The sequence below is a fragment of the Sapajus apella genome, unplaced genomic scaffold (genome assembly GCF_009761245.1).
Source record: "Sapajus apella isolate SASKATOON/1434 unplaced genomic scaffold, GSC_monkey_1.0 scaffold27, whole genome shotgun sequence".
Lineage (NCBI taxonomy): Eukaryota > Metazoa > Chordata > Mammalia > Primates > Cebidae > Sapajus > Sapajus apella.
The window spans coordinates 22236971-22261156 of record NW_022436967.1 but is presented as its reverse complement, the minus strand read 5'-3'; the positions used below and the strand labels follow the sequence as shown (position 1 = coordinate 22261156).

General features: G+C 34.0%; 1 pseudogene across 1 annotated transcript; it reads right to left on the bottom strand.

Annotated features, from left to right (window-relative positions):
* Nucleotides 1-2009: 2009 nt before the first annotated feature.
* Nucleotides 2010-2545, bottom strand: LOC116560907 (annotated as a pseudogene). Its single transcript, XR_004273200.1, has one exon. The product of XR_004273200.1 is annotated as a ubiquitin-conjugating enzyme E2 D3 pseudogene (transcript).
* Between the last annotated feature and the right edge of the window lie 21641 nt (nucleotides 2546-24186).

The following is a 24186-nucleotide window of genomic DNA, read 5'->3' as shown; positions in this document are numbered from 1 at the left end:
TCTATTGTGTATTTCATGGCTTGAGAACTCATTTATTGTTATCAATGAATAATATTTGATTGTAGATCAAAACAAAAATCTGTAACACTTTGTTTAGCCATTCCTCTACTGAAACAACCTATTAGACATTTGGTTGCTTCAAGTTTGGAGCACTTATGAATAAAGCTGCTATAAAAATTTGTGTGCAGGCATTTTTCTAAAATAAGTTTTCAACTTATTTGGTAAGTGCCTAAAAATGTAATTGCTGGATCACAAGAGAAATGTATATTTAGCTTTGTAAAAAACTGACAAATTGTCTTCCAAAGTGGCTACAACATTTTGCATCACTACCAACAATGAATGAAAATTTCTGTTGCTCTACATCTTCCTTGGCGTTTGGAATTAGCAGAGTTCAGATTTTACCAGTTCTAGAGTGTGTATAATGGTATCACATTTTTGTTTTAATTTGCAGTTTCCTAAAAGCATATGATAGTAAGCATCATTTCATACATGTAACCTGTATACCTTTTTTGGTGAGGTGTCTGTTCAGATCCTTTGCTCATTTTTTAGTTGGATTGTTTGTTTTCTTACGGAAAATTTAGGTTAATAAGTTATTTTTATATTTTAGACATCACACTAGTATCAGATATATGTTTTGAAAACATGTTTTTCCAAACTATGGGTATTATTTTCCTTCTTCCAATAGTGTATTTCTCAGAACAGAAGTCTTTAATCTTGATGAAGTTCAACCTACCAATTGTTTCTCTCATGAATCGCATTTTTGGTAGTATAACCAATAACTTCTCAACAAATCTCAGGCTATTTAGATGTTTTTCTATGACATGTTTTAGAATTTTTATAGTTTTATATTTTATATACAAGCTGATGATACATTTAAAAATATTTTTGTGAAAATTTTAAGACATTTATTTAGATTCTTCTGTTTTGCAAAACAAAAGTACCTCCCAAAGTGCTGGGATTTCAGCACTAGATTCCTTGGTTTTGCATGGTTGCATTTGTAGCAATGGACACAGGGGCACCAGAAGACTCACTCTCCACGTTTGTTTCCTGCCACTGGTGCAGCCCGTCTGCTTGGGCAGAGCCTCATACATCCTCTTCAGAGCCCAGCAGTGTGCCTGCATCTTCACTGGAGTCACCACAGTCACCTGCTCATAAGTGGAGGGCTCTTGGGCAGAGATGAGCCCAAGGGGTGCTATGGCGTGCTATGCTACTTTTTCCCCTAGGGACAGCCCATGCTAAGGGCTAGACCTCTGGGTATCCCACAGCTCCCTGTGGTGCTGCTGATCTCCCGTGCTTGTCGTGGCATAGGTGGATTCCTGGGAATATTTGAAAAAGAACTAGTGATACACAGATACAAAGGCTGAGATTCCCTGAACAGGCTAGTGGCCTACAATGGATGCACAATCAGTATGGCTCCCACTGCCTCAGTTTGGGTTGGAGGAGAGATCAGGAGAACTTGTGGAAACTGGCTATCCCATGCCCTGCCTTCAAGTGCCCGAATACCTGCTAACAGTGGTGCCTGGACACACAAGGACAGAGAAGCTCTCCAGCACTGTGGCCATCAGCAGTCTGCTCTGGGTGAGGGAAGCAAAGAGACCTCTGTCAATTTCTTGCTGCTTTCTTTTTCTATGTTCCAGCTTCTTCCTGTAAGTTCTTCAATTAGTTCTGGCACGTTTCCTTAAGTATTTCACTTAGACCATGATCATTCACCTGTACCTTTTTTTTCTTTCTGAGAACAGGCATCTATGGCCTCTAGTCAGCCATTTTATGATGGAGCCTTTGCTCTCTAGTTTTCTCCATAAATGACTGCATTGCCAGCCATCTGGCCTTCTGCCAAAAGGTCGCATTTGTTCAGAAGCGGCTCTGAAGTTGACTCAGTTCTTTAGTTGTCTTCTATTTTCTTGTGAGGATTTTTTCGGTCTTCCTATACAACTCTTGTTTCAGCTTCTCACTTAACTTTCCAAGTTCCCCTTTCTTTATTCTAATATTTATCTGAAAATATAAATATATTTTTTAACAGTAATTTAAAGTTTATTCCAGCTATAATGCAGGTTATTCTGACTTTAAGGTAGCATCACATGGCATACTTCTGAGTCCATTCCCGAGATATTCTGTTGTACTTATCTCTGTCTGTTTTATAGATCCGTGTAATCTCTGGCACTAGGGGGTCATCTGGGTTTGGATCACATAGCAGTGAACAAATGGATAAAAGAACTTTAGAAATTGTTAAAGCAGGTGACCACTGTGATCTTAGAATATCGAGACAAATGCTGCCATTACTGTTAATATTTGGATGATAAATTCTTGTTGTAAATGCAACCTTAGGTGGTTTGAAGGGTTAGTCTGTAGGAAAATGAATTGTCAAAAAGAATACACCGCCTTGATATGGGCTGTCATTAGGTCTCATAATTGTGGCTTGCCAATGAAACATATCATCCCCAACTGGACCTGCAGAACATTGTGCTGGAGGGTCACGGGCCAAATCACTAAGTTCCTTAGTAATCCGTTTCAGCGCCATAGTGTGTGCTTGTCATCTGGCTCCTCACTCTCCCTTGCTCATTTATTTATATGACATATTAAACATATGCATTTGATTTGAAATTAAATTTACATATATTTGTAATATTTACTAATTTACATTTTAAATACATTATACTATTATTTTTAATAATGTTCTCTTTATTATTATTTTTGATTAGAACATGAAGTTCCTCAAAGTTGATTTTATGTTAAATATATTGTTTGTGAGCAAATAGATTTTCAGAAAATAGATCTTTATATATAAATCTACTATATATATTTAAATCTCTATAAATACACACAGAAATATAGATATATATATGGATCTATATATAGAAAGAGAAAACTTATATATATATATATATATATATATATATATATATATAAATTCTACTCTGTGAAATGAATTTGAGAGGATTTGTATTAGTTTTCTCTGGAAATAAATTTTAAGAAGACTTTAATATATGTCTAATTTGTATTATTTCTTTGGCAAATCATTAATCAAATAATTTTATGCACCTCAATATCATCAATATGAATTTCTTTCAAAAATAATGTTTTGATATTAGCTTTATTTGTTTTCTTTAAATATTGCAACCCATAAAGAAGAATGAAATATTTTTTATTTTAAGTACACTCCAAATCAAGGTAAGGCTGTATTTTTACATTATCTAACCTTATTCATGCTAATAAAAGCACTTACTATATTATACTTAAGAAAATATTGCTTTCTTAATCTAGCTTCCTACATTTTTTACACTGTTCCTACATTTTCTGTACAGGCTGATCAATTTCATACCTTGTGCAGAGGGAAGCAGACCTATCATAGAGGAGAGTTTTGACAAATAGGTACATTAAAGTAAAATAATTCAAAGCTTCCAGGTTACTTGCAAACAACTCTGTAAACTCTAGAATAAAGCAGGATGCTATAATTCTAAAATTTAACACCATTAAATTAATAGAAAATACCGTAGCATTTCAATGATAACATATTAGTTATATTCTTCAACCTTGAAGATTATTAAAAAAAATTCATATCTTCAACAAAGGGAAAGAAAGAAAGAGATTTAAAGTGTATGTACCCTCACATCACTGCTATCATCCTTCTTCAAGCTGCAATTATGCTTCACCTGTACTGAAAAGAGAGCATCCTCGGTCCTTCATTTTAATCTTGACCTCTCCATGTCAATGGACTCAGCAAAGCTGACAAATCTTACCACATCCCAATTTAAGGCTGCAAAAATTTTTTATAATTGGTTAGTTGGGAGTAATATTACCTAGAATTATGTTTAACTGTGAAACCTTATTTGGTCCTTGTTTCATTCTTTGCCTGTGCCTATGTCCTGAATGACATTGCTTAGATTTTCTTCTAGGGTTTCTATAGTTTTGGTTTTTACATTTACTTCTTTAATTAATCTTGAGTTAATTTTTATATAAGGTGTAAGGAAGGCAAGGAAGCAATCCAGTTTCAATTGTCTGCATATGGCTAGCCAGTTCTCCTGCACCATTTGTTTTATATGGAATCCTTTCCCCATTGCTATATGCCACACTCTTTATATTATTGAAAATCCCCAGTTCTAGACGTCAGAGTTGCTGCATTCTAGTACTTCAGCCCAGAACATTTAGTTCTGTTTTGCTTGCTTATGCATAAATTTTTCAGTTAGCTGTTACTATTAAATAAATGGCCCAAAACATAGTAGTACAAAACTACAAACTATTATTTCTCATGTGTCTGTGATTCTGTGAATGGGCTGAGAGGTTGTTTTGTTTTGCATTGTCTTAGCTGGGCCTGGATGATCTCCCATTAACTCATTTACATATCCGGGTAATATAATTTGGCTCCGTGTCCTCACCTAAATCTCATTTTGAATTGTAATCCCCAGGTGTCAAGGAAGGGAGGTGATTGGATCCTGGGGGTGTTTTCCCACATGCTGCTCTCATGATAGTGAGTGAGTTTTCTTGAGATGATTTTGTAAGCATCTGGCATTTGTCCTGTATGCTCTTTTCAAATCTCTGCTTGTGGCCATTTTTGTTATTGCCCCCTTGGCAAAAGCAAGTCATATACCAGTCCAGACTTGGAAGATAGAGAAGTCAATCCCAATTGTCAAGAGAAGTACTGGCAAAGTCACAACACAAAAAGATGTACACGAAGGGATTAAAAGGAGTCATTGCAGCCTTTTTGAAAATGATCTTCCACATCAATCTTTTAGCCTCACTTCAAGTTTCTATTCTTTAGTATGGTTCCTCCTAAACCTACTCATCCCATCTGTAAGTTTTGAGCGACTTTCTACCCTCAGAGAACCTTTTATTATTTTTCTTTCTCCAATAATTATAATTATATTTATCAGCATATATTTTAGAACTTGTGTTTATATTAATGCTCATCCAGTATAATAAAGTCAACTCAGTGCTTACTGGGCTGGTGATGTTCAATATTTTTTAAATGAATAAATGATTGAATGCTACTAATGAGTGACGCATGTCAGTCTTTAGTGTAACAAAAGCTGAACATTTTTTTAAATAATGAATTTTAATAATTAAGCATAAAATGTGTGTTTTTGTATGTGTGTGTAGATGATAGGTAGATTTTTACATATCCAGCAAGGCATTGGTTACACAATTATATTTTCATGAAGTAACACTAATTTATTAACTTCAGAAAAAGCTGTGTTCAGAAAAGAGGATTAAATAAAATTAAACAATTTGATGTAATTTGGGGAATGTGCCTTTGAGACTCTCACTTTATACTGTGAACTTAGCAAGTGTCTGTGCTTTAGCAAACAGGACAAGGACTGTTAGAGCATATATTTTCTTTGTTATTGCCCCATTGGCAAAAGCAAGTCAGATACCAGTCCAGACTTGAACTTTATGACCTGTACTAATCTTGGTGCAGCAATAGCACTTTTTTGAGTCTTCCATATAATATCACCATATAAAATGTTTCCTGAGAAATTTAGATTTTTCATCATAAGATTACATAGCAAAGACAAGGGAGGTTTTTTTTGTTGTTGTTTTTTTTTTTAGCTCTCTCTATTGCAGATAAAATTCAAAATTAGTAGTAGGTATTTATCTTTTCTAAAATCGCTTCATGGTCATACAGAGTCTAGGACAGTCTTTGCTCTGCTGTACCTTAAAGATAAGTTGAACTCATCTGGGCATTGTGGCACATGCCTGTAGTCACAGCCACTTGGGAGGCTGAGGTGGGAGGACTGCTTGAGCTCAGGTGTCATATTGTTGGTCCGCAAAAACAAATAGTCCTATAAACAACAGTGCCCACCTGTTTTAGAAAGGACATTTTTAATAATGTTTAGTTGTGTGTACTCTGTGGTTTCACCTCCAAAATACTGAACTTATTGAATATTTGTTCTAAACACAAAATGGCTGGGTTGGCGGCTCACAGCTGTAATCTCAGCCATTTAGGAGGCTGAAGTAGGATAATTATTTGAGCTCAGGAGTTCAAAAGCAGCCTGGGCAACATAGGGAGACTTTGTCTCTAAAAAAAAAAAAAAGTGTCTGAGTATGTGGCACATGCATGTGGTCTCAAGCACTTGGGAGGCTGAGGTGGGAGGATCGTTTGATCCTATGAGGCCGAGGTTCCATGAGCTGTGATCATGCACTGCACAATGTGCACTGCACAACACTTGCACAGCCTGGGCAATAGGGCAAAAGCCTGTCTCAAAAACAAATAAATAAATGCAATACTTCTTATACTCAAGGGAAATTCTGATAAGTAAATTCTTTCCTTTTTTGCAGTGTCAGAATGTACAGTGTGTGGTAGATGAAAGAGAATGTGCCAGGAGGGACACAGAAGGGCTTGCGTGGGAGGAAAGACTACTCAGATCTGGAAATAAAAAGTGAAGATTTCAGAGGGTTGAAAACGGGAAGTGGAACCATGATTTTAAATATAGGTGAGAGAAGCACTACTAAACACTAAAAAGCCAATACTATAGGAAAAATTATCCTTGAATAGTTCAATTCTGGATATAAGATGGAAACAAAATTTAGATGTATGGGTGTCAGCAAGGCTGTGAAACAGGTTATAAATGGATAAGAAATAAAAAATGAGAGCTTGCAAAACCTTATGAGATAAAATTATGAAAATCTAGAAATATAATCCTGTGTCTGGTTACATTTTTTTAAAAAATTGCTCCTCTCTTATGTATGTATTTATGTATTATTTATGTGCGTGTGTGTGTAAAACCAAAGAAAATACATGTAAAATCTATAATGAAAGAACATACATCCCATTTTGTACCACAAAATAGAAATTTGATTATCAAAGTTTGTATAGATTGCCAAATATATTTGTTGAGATGCAATTAGATAAAATATTATACAATATTATAATCAGTAGTGTTAGTATGAATGTTATGTTTATTTTGTGTAAAAAGATCATTTTTCAGGAAGCACAAGTGCAACATAAGTATCTAACAAGAGATTCAATCTAATTAGTTCATAGATGTTATTATACTTTCTCATCATGCAATTAGCTGCCTTGTTATTACTCTTCTTCAGAGGATCATTAAACATTTAAATATACATTTTAAGAGCCTGCAGTTTCCATTAGATGGAGGACATTGACATAATTTTGTGAACAGATCACTGTCCTCTGAGCTGGTTTATGTTTGTTTACTGATCTTCCAGCAGATGGTGCTATTGCAACAGATATTCTTGTTTTTGGTTTTGGTTTTTCATGATTGGGGTGAAAGAGGCACCACTACTTTCTCCTTTGTGATGGCATAATTAGTATGGATTTATTTTATGAACACATTGTACCTCTTTACATTTTTCTCACTATTTCAAAAAAGCAAGACTGCCTAGGAATATGAATAGATATGATTGCTTGCTTCCCGTCTCCCAAACAGCTACAGTCATTGCTCTTTTCACTCTCCAAACAGTAAACTCTTTACATTCTATAGTCAATTATTTTCTGTTACCAGGATTCTGGAGACAGCCCATGGCTTAAAACAGCCTTTAAACAATCTTCTACCAAATCCTGTGCCTTTTCTGTGAAACATTCCTCTGTTATTTTAGCTCCCCATTTGACTCTGGCAGACAGTTTACATTTTGTGTTTCACTGTGCAGTATTCTAGGGGTTATATTACGTCTCCTTCATTTGTTTATTTTTTAGTTGGCTATGTTATTCCTGAAATCATAACTAATTTGGAGGCACTATCTTACAACGTTTTGTAAGACCAATGGTAATGCAATATAACATTTGCTCCCAGTAAGGCTTAATAAATTAAACATGCTGCTTAGAGTTTTAAATAATTTTTTATTCATATCCAGATGATAGCTTTCTCTTAATACCTAAATTTGTGTAATAATTCTGACCCCCAATTATAGTCTCTATAATTAAAATGTCCTCCTCAAGGTTTACACAATATGCATCCTCCTTCCTATCTTTCTAAATTACTAAACCAACCTTGTCCTTGAGGCATCCTTCCTATTCTCTTTAGCATATTGACCAATCAGTTAATTAATCTGTTAATTAATTAATTGTTACAAACATTCATTCAACATATATTGAATTAGGCCAGTGTTAAAGAGTAATATTTTCTACAGAATTTAAAAAATGTTTCAGAAAATTACACCTTCTCAATGACATTTTACTGATCAAAACCCTCCCATCTATGCATCTATTCACCACTGACAATAAAACTCATTTAACACATTTTTTTTAAGTGACAAAGAACAAACCATTGTATGCTTCATGATGATTCAAATGAAAATTGCAGGACATAGCTTAAAAGAGGAAAGTAAATTATTTAAGAGAGTAAATTGGATAATCTTTTATAATAGAAACAAGGTTTTCCTATTGAATTTCAAACTAGAAAATGATTATTTTTTTCAATTGTAACAGCAAATTTTCTCTTGACTTCACAATCCATTGAGTCATAATTGAATGATAATATGTTCTAAGATATGGTCCAAATATGTCTCATTGATAAGATTTTGAAGTATAATATTAGAATTACTATTATGAAAACAATGTACATAATAAAAATTAAAATTTAATATATTAAGTGTTTCATATATTGACAGAGATTTAAAAATTTTTAAACACAAAAAATAAGAAAGAATGAAAAAATCAGTTAAATAAAATCTATATTTCTATTCCCAGTGTATTATTTTCCTTGGGCTTCTATAACTAAGTACTACAAGCTGGATGGCCTAAAACTACAGAGATTAGTTCTCTACCAGTTCTAGAGGCTAGAAGTCTTGATTCAAGAAAAATCAACGTGTTGGAAGAGCCATTTTCCCTCAGAAACCCATAAAGGAAGATTCTTTTTTGGCTTGTCCAGCTTCCGCAAGCCCCAGGCATTCCTTGGCTATGGCAGCAATGCTCAAACCTCTGCTGCAATCTCTCTTGTATCTGTATGCTCTTGTATCTCTCTTGTAACTGGCTTTTCACTGGGCTTTCTCCTCTTTTTTTTTTTTTTTTTTTTTTTTTTTTTTTTTTTTGGTGGCTCATGCCTGTATTCCCAACAATTTGGGAGGCCAAGGTGGGAGGATCGCTTGAGTTTAGGAGTTTGAGATCAGCGTGGGCAACATAGTGAGGCCTTATATCTATAAAAAAAAAAATTAGCCAGGGATGGTGGCATGCACATGTAGTCCCAGCTACTGAGGAGGCTGAGGTAAGAGGATCACTTGAGCCTTGGAGTTTGAGGCTACAGTGAGCTATGATCATGCCACTGCACTAAAGCCTGTCTCTTCAAGCTCTCTCTCTGCCTTCTGTCTCCTCTATCCTTCGGATATTATCTCTGGGACCAAAACCTGAGGGAGCCTGTGGGGCGGAGTGGGCAAACATGGCCCGGGGCCTTTCGCTCCTTGCCGGCGGTTTCTCCTCTCTTATAAGGACATCAGATATACTGATTTAAAGGTCCACCTTATCTCTATATAACTTCATCTTAACTAGCTATACCTATACTGACACAATTTTTAATCAAGGTTATGTTCTGGGTTACTGTGGGTCCTGACTTCAATGTATCATTTTGCAGGGCATAGATAAATCTATAACACATGGGGTATAAATGTAATGACATTATGTATTTCTATCAAGACGTTTCAAATAAAATTTTTGATCTTTTTGTACGAAAAGTTTATATGAGTAGAGGCGATTCTTGCCAGTATTCTCCTAGTTAAAATAAATATACAAAAGTTCAAATTATCTTTTGAGAACTTGTTATGTGTAGGAGCTTTATGTAAATACTATACATATTTATCACACCCAATGAGTGCAATAGGTATTATATATGTTTTACACAGCAAAAACAAACAAATGAACAAACAAACAAAAAAAAACTCAAGCTTACAGAGAAGTAAAGTCTTCACAGCTACTAATTCCAACATCATTCTCCATAATAACAGTATTCCTCACAATTTAATGTATGTAAAAATCACCTGAGTATACATGTTAAAATATAGATTTCTAGTCAAGATAAACCCAAAACTATAAATCAGTAGATCAAATGTAGGAAAAATTTAGGTATACTTATTTTTTAAAAAAATCCTAGTTGACTGATGCAGATGATCTCTTTTTAAATTAAAAGACACATCTCTGCACTATGTAAAGATGACTTATAAGATCTATTACTGTTGTCCTAATACACTTTCGGATTATGTAAAATCTACATACAGAAGCTAGGTAACCTTGAAGGGATGAGGTGATTCTCATTCCAAAATAATTGTTACAGGGGTTGAGAGTAGGCAAAATAAAAGATGGCTGGGACCATTATTGAAAGTTTCACCAACTTTATCTGAAATATGGATGTCATATGCTTAGTTAAGAGGACAATAATGTGTAAACACCTGCTGTGGAGCTTAAGTATAACACATGCAGGATTAAGTGAGCATATGGTGCCTTAAGACTTAAAAAAAAGAATTATGCTGTGCAGATAAGATTAAATAGTAAAGACTCATTCAGAGTTTTGCAGGTTCAGAACTTCAGTCTAGGGAATGTTTTAACAAGTAGTTATCCAACTTCTAAGATAAAGCGAGGGCTTTAGAATTTCAGTAAGAAACTGGAGAATGATTTACAAGGAAAAGAGAATGAAAAAATAAATACCAGCCAGGTATGCATCTGTTGAGAAATAAATTATAAAAGAAGGAAGGAAGGAAGGAAGGAAGGAAGGAAGGAAGGAAAAAATTATTGGACCAATAAGCAGAAATTGTTCAATACATATAATGAAAAAATTGAAAGAAGAAAGCCTACAAGGAATGAAGCATAAGTATAAAAGTAAGTTAACAAAAATAATAACATTATTTACTGTATGGATTATGTATTATAATATTAGTTACATGAATAAATTCTGAAAGGATAATGTACTTGAAGAAACAGGGAATTCTATAAATAAAAAGTAAGTTTGAAAAATATTATAAACTATCATAACTTTTCGAAGGAACAAGTTCACAGGGCCTATGAATGTAAATATTTCAGAAAGTAATTAATACAAAAGTTCTAACAACTCTTAATTATATAATACATTTTACATCACTACAGTGATGGATATTACTGTAATATGAGTGAGATTTTTGTCTTTTTTCTGAAGTAGGTGAACTGTGAAAAAGAGATTTTCAATTGAAGTTAAAATATCTTGAAGAAAATTCCAGCTTTGCAATGTAATGGCTTTATTACTTACATTATATTTGCCTCACTTCTTTGTGTATCTATAATAATATTCATTTTTGGTGATAATCCAATGAGATGATGCATATGAAAATGATTTTATAACCAAGTGAAAATACTAGACACTATAATTATAATTATTGATATTATTTTTCACTCTGCTTAACTTTTTAAAATATGCATTGTAAAAGTTAGAGAAATGTAGATGAGAAATAGTAATCAAAACCAGAAAAAATTGTATAGCTTAAATGCTGCTTGAGAGTAGATATGCAGTACTGTAAAGCCTGGTAATTGGCATATTAAAATGTGTTAAGATGCTTTATTATTTACCAGCAGATATGTTGATCTGACCTTTATTTTTGTGTTAATCTAATACAATTCACTTGATTTTTTAAGAAACTAATACCTCTTGAGATTACGTGCACTGTGAAATTAGAAACTAGAGTGATTAAAATTATTTATATATTATGGAAAGAATATTAGGGTTATATATGTTAAATGCATAACTACATTTTATTAAAGTATATATTTCACTGAAACCTCTTATGTAATATTTGATTCAGTTTTTGGGCATACTAGTTTGATACACTATTTTCTGTGCTCTGAATGTTTTAGTTCTCCCAAAATTCATATTTGATATCTCTTCAGTGGAATAGTTTTAAGAGGTGAGGCCTTTGGGAGGTAATCAGGTCATGAGATAGATGGGATAAGTGCCTTGTAAAAGAGGCCCACCCAAGGGAACTTGTTTGCATCTTCTGCCATGTGAAGATACAGCAAGGAGGTATCATCTGTGAGAAAGAGAGTGAAGCTTCACCAGGCATTAAATCTGTTGGCATCTTATCTTTGCCTTTCCAGCCTCCAGAACTATGAACAACCACTCTCTGCAGTTTATAAATGACCCCATCTGAGGTACTTTGTTATATCAGTCTGAAAAACCTAAGAGAGAAATTGCTACCAGAAGTGAGGCTGATGCCAGAACAAATACCTAAGAATATGGAAGGGGCTTCAAAACTGGGCAATGGGTAGACTTTAGAAGTGCATGCTAGAAAAACAGCCCACATTGCTGTAAATGGGGTCGTAATTAAGAGTAGTTTTGGTGAGGGCTCAGAAGAAGAGAAAAGCTAGAGAGAAAGCTTCAGTCTTCTTAGGTGTTTCCTAAGAAATTTTGAAGAGAATGTTGGTAGAAATGTGGACAGCGTTTCCATTCTGATGAGGCTCAGATAAAAATGAGCAAGTTACTGAAAACTGGAGAAAAGGTGATCCTTATCATAAAGTGGCAAAGAACTAGGCTGAATTGTATTCATGTCCTAGTGTTTTGTGGAAGGTAAAGCTTGTGAGAGATAAAATGGGATATCTGGTAAAAGAACTCTGTAAGCAAAATGTTGAAGAAGCAGCTTGGCTTCACTTGACTACTTAAAAGACCAGAAGAGAAAAATAATTTAAACACAAAATTGACCATCATAAAGGAAGCAGAACTGAAAGATTTGGAAGAATCACAGTTTCCCCATGTTGCAACATTATACCCAGGGTATGGGCAAGCAGCCCTTCCTATGGATGGGAAGAGCTAGGTGCTATTGATAAGACAATAGAAGAATGACCTCAAACTCATTATGGAGATCATCAGGTCTGCCATTCCTATCATAGGTTTAGAGTACAAAGGCCTGGGAGACAGAAAAATATCAAGAGAGACCTGAGGCCTCCACTGGCTTCCACACTCTTTTCCCTTTCCTATACCACCACCAATCTCTGCTCTCTGAATTCTGGCACAGCAATACTCAACTGTCCCAGGTGTGATACCAGTGGTCCCGAGCAGGGTGGTGATATGAAGTCTATGGCTCTCCTTGCATGGAATTTAATGTAGGTGGGAGCCTTGATGGTAGCCCTGTTCCCAAACCTCCACTAGACATTTCCCTAGTGGGAGTTCTCTGAAGTGGCCCTGATCCTGTGGCAGCTCTCTGCCTGGGCCCTGAGGCTCTCTGGGGCATACTTTGAAATCTAAGTGGAGTCAGCCATGCACCCACAGCTGAGAATTCTGTATACTAGTGGAGATGACATGGTGAAACTGCCACCAAGGTTTACTGCTTGCAGCCTGTAGAGGAGTGGCTCTGAATACAGTGTTTTCTGCTTTCCTCTATCCATTCATTAATTTTTCCTAAGTTTTAGTTACACACTCCAATTCATTTATAGAAATTTTTTTTTTTTTTTTTTTTGAGACGGAGTTTCACTCATGTTACCCAGGCTGGAGTGCAATGGCGAGACCTCGGCTGACCGCAACCTCCGCCTCCTGGGTTCAGGCAATTCTCCTGCCTCAGCCTCCTGAGTAGCTGGGACTACAGGCACACGCCACCATGCCCAGCTAATTTTTTTTGTAGTTTTAGTAGAGACGGGGTTTCACCATGTTGACCAGGATGGTCTTGATCTCTTGACCTTGTGATCCACCCGCCTCGGCCTCCCAAAGTGCTGGGATTACAGGCTTGAGCCACCGCGCCCGGTCTCATTTATAGAAATTTTGACCTGGTGTAGTTCTTAGTTTCTGCATTTAAAGTGAGAGGCTCACCAGCAATTTCTTAGGATTTGTAAATAAACATCAGCAGATCATAATGTTATCCTTGGGTAGAGACTGAGAAAGGAGAAACAAATATAAATTTATGTATTAGAAATTTACTTTATTATCCTCTGGGTAGAGACTGAGAAAGGAGAAGCAAATACAAATTTACATATTATGTTTCCCAGAGCTTTGTTATTTTATCTTTATTAATTTTTTGCCATATTCTTTGACGAGAGATCATTATATAATATCTAAGCTATCTACATTGGCTTTGAGTTTCTTTATACTGAAAATAATTTCCTCAAATTTGGGCATTTGATATTTGATATATTTTTTCTGTTCTAATCTGTCATTTGTTAAAGTTTCCAACAATATCAAAGTTATCTTCTTTAGATTTGGGCTGTTACTTTGAGATTTCAAGACCTTTATTTGGATGCTTATTAAATCTAAATTGAGTTTAACTTCTTAATATAAACTGTAGGTGCATCATTTAATAGTCCTTCTATATTAGATTTCTTCATCGTGAATATTGCTTTCATTTCAGAGAATATTTTTTTGAGCACGAATTCATCCTCTTACTAATTTAATTGGAATGCCTATATAATTGCATTCTATCCTTGTGGAAATGTGAAAAATTGATACAAGTGTATTACTAAAGTCACAGAACAGACTCACTGAGAAAATTGAAATACATGAATCTCATGGTTTGTCTAATGTATTTCAAACACACAGTGAGAATTAAGGGGAAAGATATGGGGTAGGGTTATACACTTAGAACAGCATGCAAGTAGAGTAGAACGACCAAGCTACCTGAGTCTTGTTTTATGCAATGTACATGTGCCCTATCTCTTTCTGCTTCATCAGGTGTTTTTACTGATGGTAGGGATACAAGAACCAGAGTTAAGGTATGAAAAAGGAAAGTCAGCAGACAGAGGTGACTGTAACCATAACACTCTTGTTCTTTTGAAGACACTTAGGAAGGTGCATGCCTGTACCTAAGCCTTACCAATTGGCCAGATAAACAGTTATGGGTATTATATGGCAGAAGAGTAATGATGACAGGCGTCACTATGGGTGGTTGGTTAAAAATTCCATGAATATTGAATGACTCATGTGACTTGCACATTTACTGTACCATGAATATTTAATATTTTATGTGCATAATTTGGGGTGTCAAAGTTCCTCATATGCTTAGTGAATATCCTGTGTCTTCTTATTCCTTCTGTCCTTCATTTTTATGTTGACAACTAAAATTTATTTCATAATTTATGTGTAACTTATCTCTCCAGCTACTTGTGTATATACTTAGACTCATCTGACTGCCTTGTTTTCTTTTTTGTTTCATACATGTGTTCTAGTTATTTCTAATGATAGAATTAAATACTATTAAATATATACTAGATACATTTCACTACAACCTGCAGACCCTGTTCTTTTATTTCTATGTATTGATCCAGTAACAATCCCTACATAAGGCACCAATAGCAGTGTTAGTCATAATAACACAGAAGGGGAAAGAACCTGAAGGTCTGTGAAAAATAGAATGGATAAATTGTAATGAAAATGAATGCATCATGGCTACTCTCAACCATCAGGTTAAATTGCACAAACATAATGTTGAATGGATGAAACCACTAAACAAAATTGAAATTAGTGATTCAGTTTATATAAATGTCAGAAAGAGGAAAATCTAATTTACGGTGCAAAGAGTTTGGCTACTGTTTGCTTTTGTAGGGGATTAGTGTCTAGAAGGAGGGAAACAAAAGGATGTCTGGAATTGTGTATTTTTCTTGATCTGGATATTGGCTTTGTGGGTATCTGGTTCATAAGGGTAAAACGACCATATACTTTTTTGCAGTTCTGATATTGCCTGTATAATAAAGTAAAATGTAAAATAAACATAACAACATATGAAATATAATGTTTTGTATGTTTGTATTTCAAGAAAATAATAGAGGGAAAACGCTGGAAGAAGACTGAAAAAACAAAAACTGACAAATGGGATCTAATTACACTTTTGTTGCACTTCTGTACAACAAAAGAAACTATCAATGAAGTAAACAGACAACATACAGGATGGGAGAAAATATTTCCAAACTATGCATTTTACAGACGTCTAATATCCAGCATCAGTAAGGAATTTAAACCAATTTACAAGAAAAAAAAACATTAAAAAGTGAAATGAACACTTTTCAAAAGAAGACACACATGTGGCCAAAATGCATATAAAAAAAAAGCTCAATATTACTAATTGTTAGAGGAATGCAAATCAAAACCACAATCAGATGCCATCTCACACCATTTAGAATGGTTATTACTGAAAAGTCTCTCTCTCTCTCTCTCTCTCACACACACACACACACACACACACACACACACACACACGCAACAGATGTTGGTGAGATGGCAGAGAAAGGAAAGACTTATATAATGTTGGTGGGAGTATAAATTAGCTCACCCATTGTGGAAAGCAATGTGGTGATTCCTCTAAGAGCTAAAAACAGAAATACAATTCAAGCCAGCTATCCCATTACTTAGTATATACCCAAAGGAGTATCAATTATTTGATCATAATGAAACACACCTATGTTCATTGCATCACTGTTCACAATAGCAAAGACATGGAATTAACATAAATGGCAGACTGGTCAAAGAAATGTGGTACATGCACACCACTGAACCATAGATATTATCCAGCCATAATAAAAGCAATATAATGTGTTTTGCAAGAACATTCATGGAGCTAGAGGACATTATCCTTAGCAAAGTAGCACAGGAACAGGAAACCAAATACTGCATATTCTCCTTTGTAAGTTGCAGCTAAATGATGAAACACATCTACACAAAGAGGACAACAAGGAACACCAGGGCCTACCCAGGGTGGAAAGTGGGAGGGGGAGGGAAGCAGAAAGAAGAACGATTGAGTACTAGGCTTGGTATCAGGGTGATGAAATGATCTGTACAACAAACCCCCATGACACAATTTTATAAAGCCCTGTATATGTACCCTTGAACGTACAATAGAAGTTTAAAAATAAAATAAAGTTAGAACTTGAAAGACCACAGTTGTTTCAAACAATAAATGATCGCTTTTCAGATTATTAGCACTCTGGGAAATATGGCCAGTTGCCATTTCAAAATTAAAATTTACAGGAAAAGTTATGAAGTTTAATAAAAGGTGTCACTGGAAAAAAATTTCATATCAAAAAATATTTAAAAAAACATATGGTATTTAATGGTTAAAATGCAGAAAAACGGCCGGGCATGGTGGCTCATGCCTGTAATCCCAGCACTTTGGGAAGCCAAGGCAGCTGGATCACTTGAGGTCATGACTTCGAAACCAGCCTGTCCAACATGGTGAATACCCATCTCTACTAAAAATACACAAATTAGTCGAGCATGGTGGTGCATGCCTGTAATCCCAGCTACTTGGGAGGCTGAGGCAGGAGGATCGCTTGAACCTGGGAGGTGGAGGTTGTAGTGGGCCAAGATTGTGCCACAGCACTCCAGCCTGGGCAACAAGAGCAAAACTCCATCCCCCCCACAAAAAAATGCAGAAAAACACAAAACTTACTTCCATAAATTATGCAAACATTCCCTATTCATTGAAAATTTTACAAAGATTATAAGTATTAGTTATGAGAAGAATCAAATTTCCAAAAATATTTTGTAAAGACAAAGAAGTATACATACCATTGTTTTTCAAAATTTTGTTAAAATTTATAATAATTTAGCAAATTTGTTTTATTATAAGCTAATCACACAAATAAACAAATCAATTTTAGGCACTGCTTTTTTACCAGCAGCAGACAGATATTAGACCATAGCCATACTCACACGTAATTGAAGATTGGAAGTATACTCCTTTTTAAAAATTTATTTTACTCTAAGAAATATGGATAAAAAGAAAATGCTAATTTTTAAAATAAGTAGAGAATAGTTCCTTTGAAGTAACCTTCTATTTCTGCCCCTCCAATATTTTATTTAGTAAAACAGTGGTTTATAAAATGTTATTGTATATACTGCAAGGAAAATTTGTTGCAAAGTCAAGTGCTTTAAACATTGGTTTATTCAAAAGTAAATACTTTGCTTACTGTAAAACATCATCATGTGCAATATGCTAAATTAATTTGTGAAAGGAAATTTATATATATATATATAATAAAACATATATATATATAAATTTAATATACATATCATTTCTATATATATAATAAAATTTATTTATATATAATAAAATTATATATAAAAATGTAAGCTTTGCTTTTACAGTAAGCAAAGTTTATATATATAAACATTATTATATATAATGATTTATTTATAATAGTTTATATATATATATATATATATATATATATAAACTTTATTGTATGTATATATAATGATTCCCCTAAAAATGTTTTATTGGTGAGGTAGAGTCACTTCAGGTTGATAAACTTTGTATTTCTTATTCAAGTCAATAGGTAAGTGTTATTTTATAATGTAAAAAGATTAGAAATCCCTAGTAATTGGAGAAATCTCATTTTAAATGTGTAAAAAAAAGTGATAAAATGAGCAGAGTAGAGCTCAGGTAGTGTAAGAGATCAAAATAAACCATAATAAATAACTACAGGGAATAAGGTATTTATCTTGTTCCTATAAAATATTGGATGTATATTTAAGAGTCTACCATCATTGTTGATAGTGTTTTTGTCAAGATAAACTTGAAAAAAAAACTTGGAAATTTTTTTAACTAATAGTAGATCAAAAACTTCTTGTGGTACCTTAAATTTTGGATTCTTTGTTCTAAAATTCTTAGAGCATTTGAAAAGAAAAATGTAAAAGATTACCTCAAAAATTTCCTTAAAATGCAGGGACATGGATAATGCTGGAAGCCATTATCCTCAGCAAACTAAAGCATGAACAGACAACCAAACACTGCATGCTCTCACTTACAAAAGGGAGCTGAACAATGAGAACACATGGACACAGGGAGGGGAACAGCACACATTGTGGCCTGTTGAAAGAGGTCAGGGGATCATGGGGGAGCCTTAGGAAAAATAGCTAATGCCTGCTGGGCTTAACTCCTAGGTGAGGGGTTGATAGGTGCAGTAATCCACCATGACACATGTTTACCTATGTAACAAACCTGCATATGTACCCCAGAACTTAAAATAATAATAATAATAATATAAATTTTTTCAATTGTCTGGAATACTCTATGGCATTAGCCCCAATGTTATAACCTCATCACTCTCTGAGCTCTTTCACACAATTCATTTAATTCACAGCTTCTGAGAAAATATATTAGTCTGATTTCTGGGACCCAGAATTGTACACTAGAATCATTATAAGTCCATAGGTAATAGCTATTTTTAATACTTTTCTCAAAAATGACTAATTTAAATAAAAGCATTATTACTCATAATTCTCAAGAAAAGAAGCATTATTTGTTAAGGTTCTAATGTGACTTAAAATCGGTTGAATAGAGTTTAATTAGTTTGCTGATTATTATAATAATTATTCAATACATTATTGCATATATTCTTCCACATGCTCAAATTTTCACTATAATTATGGTTGATTAGACTAATTCATATCGGTTATATGATAAATAAGCACATTTAGGATATTCATGTTGTGATAATTCATTTCCTGTAAAAAATAATATCAGGATAATTAAGTGACACTGGTAGAATTACTCTTTTGTATCACAAAGAGGGTTTAATTAACATAATTAATTCTGATTTTTAGGATTTGGCATAAACATTTATACGTGTGGTTTTAACTCACCTGTGTTCCATATATTTATAGAGCTGTGTTAGTCTTGTTGAGTCAATAAATATTCAAATATTGATGACATGGGACTTGAAGATGACTAGCCAGTCTCTACTTGTTACAACTAACAATCAGATGGGGGAGCAGGTACAGGAAAATTAATTCACCTGAATAAACAAATATGAAATAAATTTTATATGTAGTATAAAATTTATTTTTATATAGTAATAAATTTTATATATAGCATAAAATTTATAGTAATGCAAAAGAGTGATTCAATTCCAGGCACTCTCTCTTATTATCTGTAGAACCTTAGTATGAAATGAAAGTTTCCCTCATTTTACTTTATATTCTCCATAGAAAATTATTGGAAGATGCCTGGTATACAGAAAGCTCCCAGAGAAAATGTTAGCTACTACTGATACCATTATTGAAGCTAAATAATATTATGGGTGTTCAGTAAAACATTTTGGATATTAGTAAACGTACTGGGAGAAGATAATGAATGCAAAATAAGAATTGTTGGTTGAAGCATGGACTGTCAATGTGAGAAAAAGGTATTTAATTATGGAGAGAATGGGGTAATATGAGATTTTTGTTTGCTTTTGTATGATATCAAATCAGGAAAGTGTTTGTGTCAGGTTTAAGGTTTAAGAATTTAACTTGGGCGCTGGTTTTCGTGTGGATTAGAAAGGAAAGAAAGGTAGAAAATATGAAATGACCACACATAGCAATTTCTGAATTAGATTAGATGAAAAGCTATATATCTGATGATAATGAAAAAAATGAGGATAGCTGGAGAAATACTGTGAAAAGAAAAAGTTACTACATGAGGTTGGGCCTCTGCAAATAAAAAAGGCTTAAATTCATCTTCTCAGAGAAGAAAATGCCCATGTAACTTATGCAATTCTTAGTGAAGCGGATCTGCCTACTGTAAAAGTGTTTGTATGCTACAGATATGAGCAATGCCCATCAAGAGGAGCTGAGGACACAGCCAAGACTGCAAATGTGAGTAGCTTCTACCTACTTTCATTTCATTACATTTTTTAGCCTATGGGTTATGCTAAATTTTTAAGCCAAAAATTATGAAATATTCTCATTGAATATATAAATATTATGTTAAGCATCTGTAAAGATTGTAAAGAATTTGGCTAATTTCAACTGAGCTTTCAATAATGGGCATGCTTTTAAAAAAATCTAATATTCAAATTAGGCATTTCATTGAATATCAAGACAGATACACTGAACTTTCTAAGTTGGCTCTTGATTTCAAATTTATCATATTTTTTCTCTTGAATATTCTTCTCTGTGTAAGCAAAAATTACCTTTGTTGTAATTATGTTTTCTAAAAAATCAGTGAAAGCACCAATTTAAAAAAAAATAATAAAAGGACAAGTTCAAGTTCAGTTTGGCTTTTTTTTCTTTCTTTCCTTTTTTTTTTTTTTTTTTTTTTGTCCATAGCATCTGTCTTCACGAGTCAGATATTTTTTATTCTTTTTATCATTTAATAATAAATAAACATGAATTTCTGAATGTTGTATGAAGCAAGGACAAAACTACAATGCAGAGTTCAAAAGTATATTCAGAATTATATTTCCACTTTACCCTCTGTTTATTTCTATTCTGATATCCTGCTCAGTTGTGATTCAGAAATCCACATATTTATTTATGGAGATGGAGACATATTTCATTTACTATTGTATTGTCAGAGTCTACCACAGCACCTTATGTGTGGTAAGAGCTCAGTAAATATTGGATAAATATAATCAGAATTAGTTAATAAGAGGAAATAACTGCCAAGAGAACATTATTTCTTTTTTTTCTATTTCAAAGAAAACATAGTATAAAAAAATTAAAATGAGACTTGACTAGAATGTGTCACAGGTAAAACCTGCTTAATTAATTAAGAACTTTAATAACATAATTTATTGTGCTATGACATTTTCTGGTATCTAGTAGAAGAGACTCATCTGCTTTTATCATTGAAACAAACAAACAAACACAAAAATTAAAAGAAAGAATGTATAGCATAGCTATCGTCCTCCAATTCTCTTCAAGTATGAATATGCTTAGATCAATAATGGCTGAGATTAGTCGCTTCTGCATTTTATTTTTGAATATTTAGTTTGATTTTGTTTTAAAAATAAGTCGCAAAACTAAAATGTTTGAACAAGTTCATTTAACTGTCTTCCAAGGTTGTTATTATTATTATCATTATTGTTACTTCTTACTTATATGTTTAAAAGAGGAGATATTTAATACTTCAGACTAACTGGATAAATGTGTCTTTGGCATAGGTGAATTTCAGAACAAAAGCTAATCTTTACAAGAGTTTTGTCCTCTGCTTTGATCTTAAAGAACAGAATCTGGGTGGAGAGTGACAGAGCAGAAATACCACATCTGCCACTCAGGAACCAATTTTCTCAGAAAGATTGGTATAGATGTAACAATGCAATATGTTTTCAAAGTTTTAGCCAGAGCAATTCTATTCTTAAGAAGTAGAGTTCTGCTTGTCTCTAATCCCTGCTTTCAGTAGGAGATAGCCAAATTCACAGCAAGCATACAGTTGAGCATATAATTTATGAAGATGATCCAACTCATCTTTGTTTGCTGAAGTAACTGAACAACATTTGAGTTTCCTAGAGATTTGTGTGTGGCACAAAGAAGCAAGTACTTTAATTCAACAGATGAATTATCCGCTCACTGGTTAAATTTGACTAATCCCTCTATAGGTTGGGAACAGAACCATTTGGAAGGGCTTTCTATAACACTTTGGTAGATGCCAGCACAGAGAGCAGTTTGGTGAAGATTTGCTTCCAAACTCTCTCTGACTTTTTCAGAGAACTGCTCAATTGGATTGTTTTTTCTTTTGAAGGGTTTGTGAATTTCTTTAAAGACAAATTTTGCCTCCCACATCACCAGCGGATTCCTGACAAACCGCAGTTAAACAGGCAGATAACACTGGGACCCTCTGAACTCTATTTTTTTCAGCCTCTTGGAGGAATAAAATTTATCCTTGAAATTCAGCTTTATCATTTGGCACCAACCAACTTCATACAGACAGATATGCTGAATCTCCCTCACCTATTGCAAGTTCCAAAGCATTATGGAAATGTGTTAAGACATTGTTGATTTGTCATGGTTTATTATAAAGGACACAACTCAGGAACAGTCAAATGGAAGAGATGCATAGGGCAAGGTATGCGGGAAGCTTTCATGCCCTCTCAGGGCATCCGACCATTCCAGAACCTTCGTGTGCTCACCAATCCAGAAACTCCTCTCTATTTTTAAATGCCCCGAATATATATGCCATGCAAATAAATGAAAACACCAAAAAACAATATCAGCTCCACGGAGGTCACCATGTTAGATACGTTTAAATGCTACAACAGGCTGAGTGTGGTGGTTTATGCCTGTAATCCCAGCACTTTGGGAGGCCTAGGCAGGTGGATTACCTGAGGTCAGGAGTTCCAGATCAACCTGGCCGACATCGAGAAACCCTGACTCTACTAAAAATATAAAAATCCTCTGGACCTGGTGGTGCACACCTATAATCCCAGCTACTTAGGAGGCTGAGATAGGAGAATTGTTTGAACCCAGTGGTCGGAGGTTGCAGTCAGCTGAGATAGTACCACTGCACTCCAGCCTGGGTGACAGAGCAAGAGGTTGTGTCAATACGTATATACATACATACATACATACTACAACTATATTAGGTAAAAGGATAATAAGTTAGTTCCACAGAACAAAAGGAGCATCTTAGTAATCCACCTTTAGTAAACAGAAAACCCAGTTTTCTGGGGGAAATAAAGCATTGTGTATGAAAGCTTATTAAAGCATTTGGTTGACAGATTGCTTCTATAACCTTTGTTCTTCTACATCTTTATGAGAAACATTCATAAGCCTATGCTTCTAAAATCTATAAACTGCTCTTCTCATTCACAATTAAAGTGAACAAGACAGATTGGTTTTAGCACACAATAACATTTTATGAACTCTCATTTTTTCATAGACCACTTAGCTGTAAACAAGCCATGCAAAAAGCAATTAGACCTCTCGTGGTTTATGCATATACACATAATGGTTATTCAAGTAACACAGAAATGTTTCAAGCAGTTTTCTATATAAGACATGGATATTTAACATCATATGTTTGAAAGGTTCTTCATTAAATGGATTTGAAATAAAATACAAGATAATTCAGAATGGTGAATTTTTGTATTTTTCAGAAATTTTTTCAACATATAATAGCAAACAAGTAAAAAACCTGTTGAATTTTCTGTTACTATCTTACAGTGTTTTAAGTCTATTGTGTTATGTTCAATATTTATTCTTAAGTATAGATAAAAGATAAAAAATGAAGATTATATTTAACTCTAGTGCCAGTATAAAAATTGTAGTATCAGTATTTGTACAGTACTCGTATCTTATTTAATGTCCTCACTTAAATTTTTCCTACTGTTCCATTGCTATAAGTGACAAAAATCTGGTCCTGGAACCAAGGTAGAATTTTAACACACATTGAGTTGTAAAATTTCTTTAATATCCCTTAATCTGAAACAATTCCTTGGATTTTTGTTGTCTTTGTTGTCCTTGATATTTGTGGGATGTTCCTCTATTTACTTATTTGTATGATGTTTCTTCATGATTAAATTCAAGTTAGACATTTTTGGCAGGGTTACAAGATAAAATATTTCATCTTTCTCTGAGTATAATTATTTCTATTTGTCCT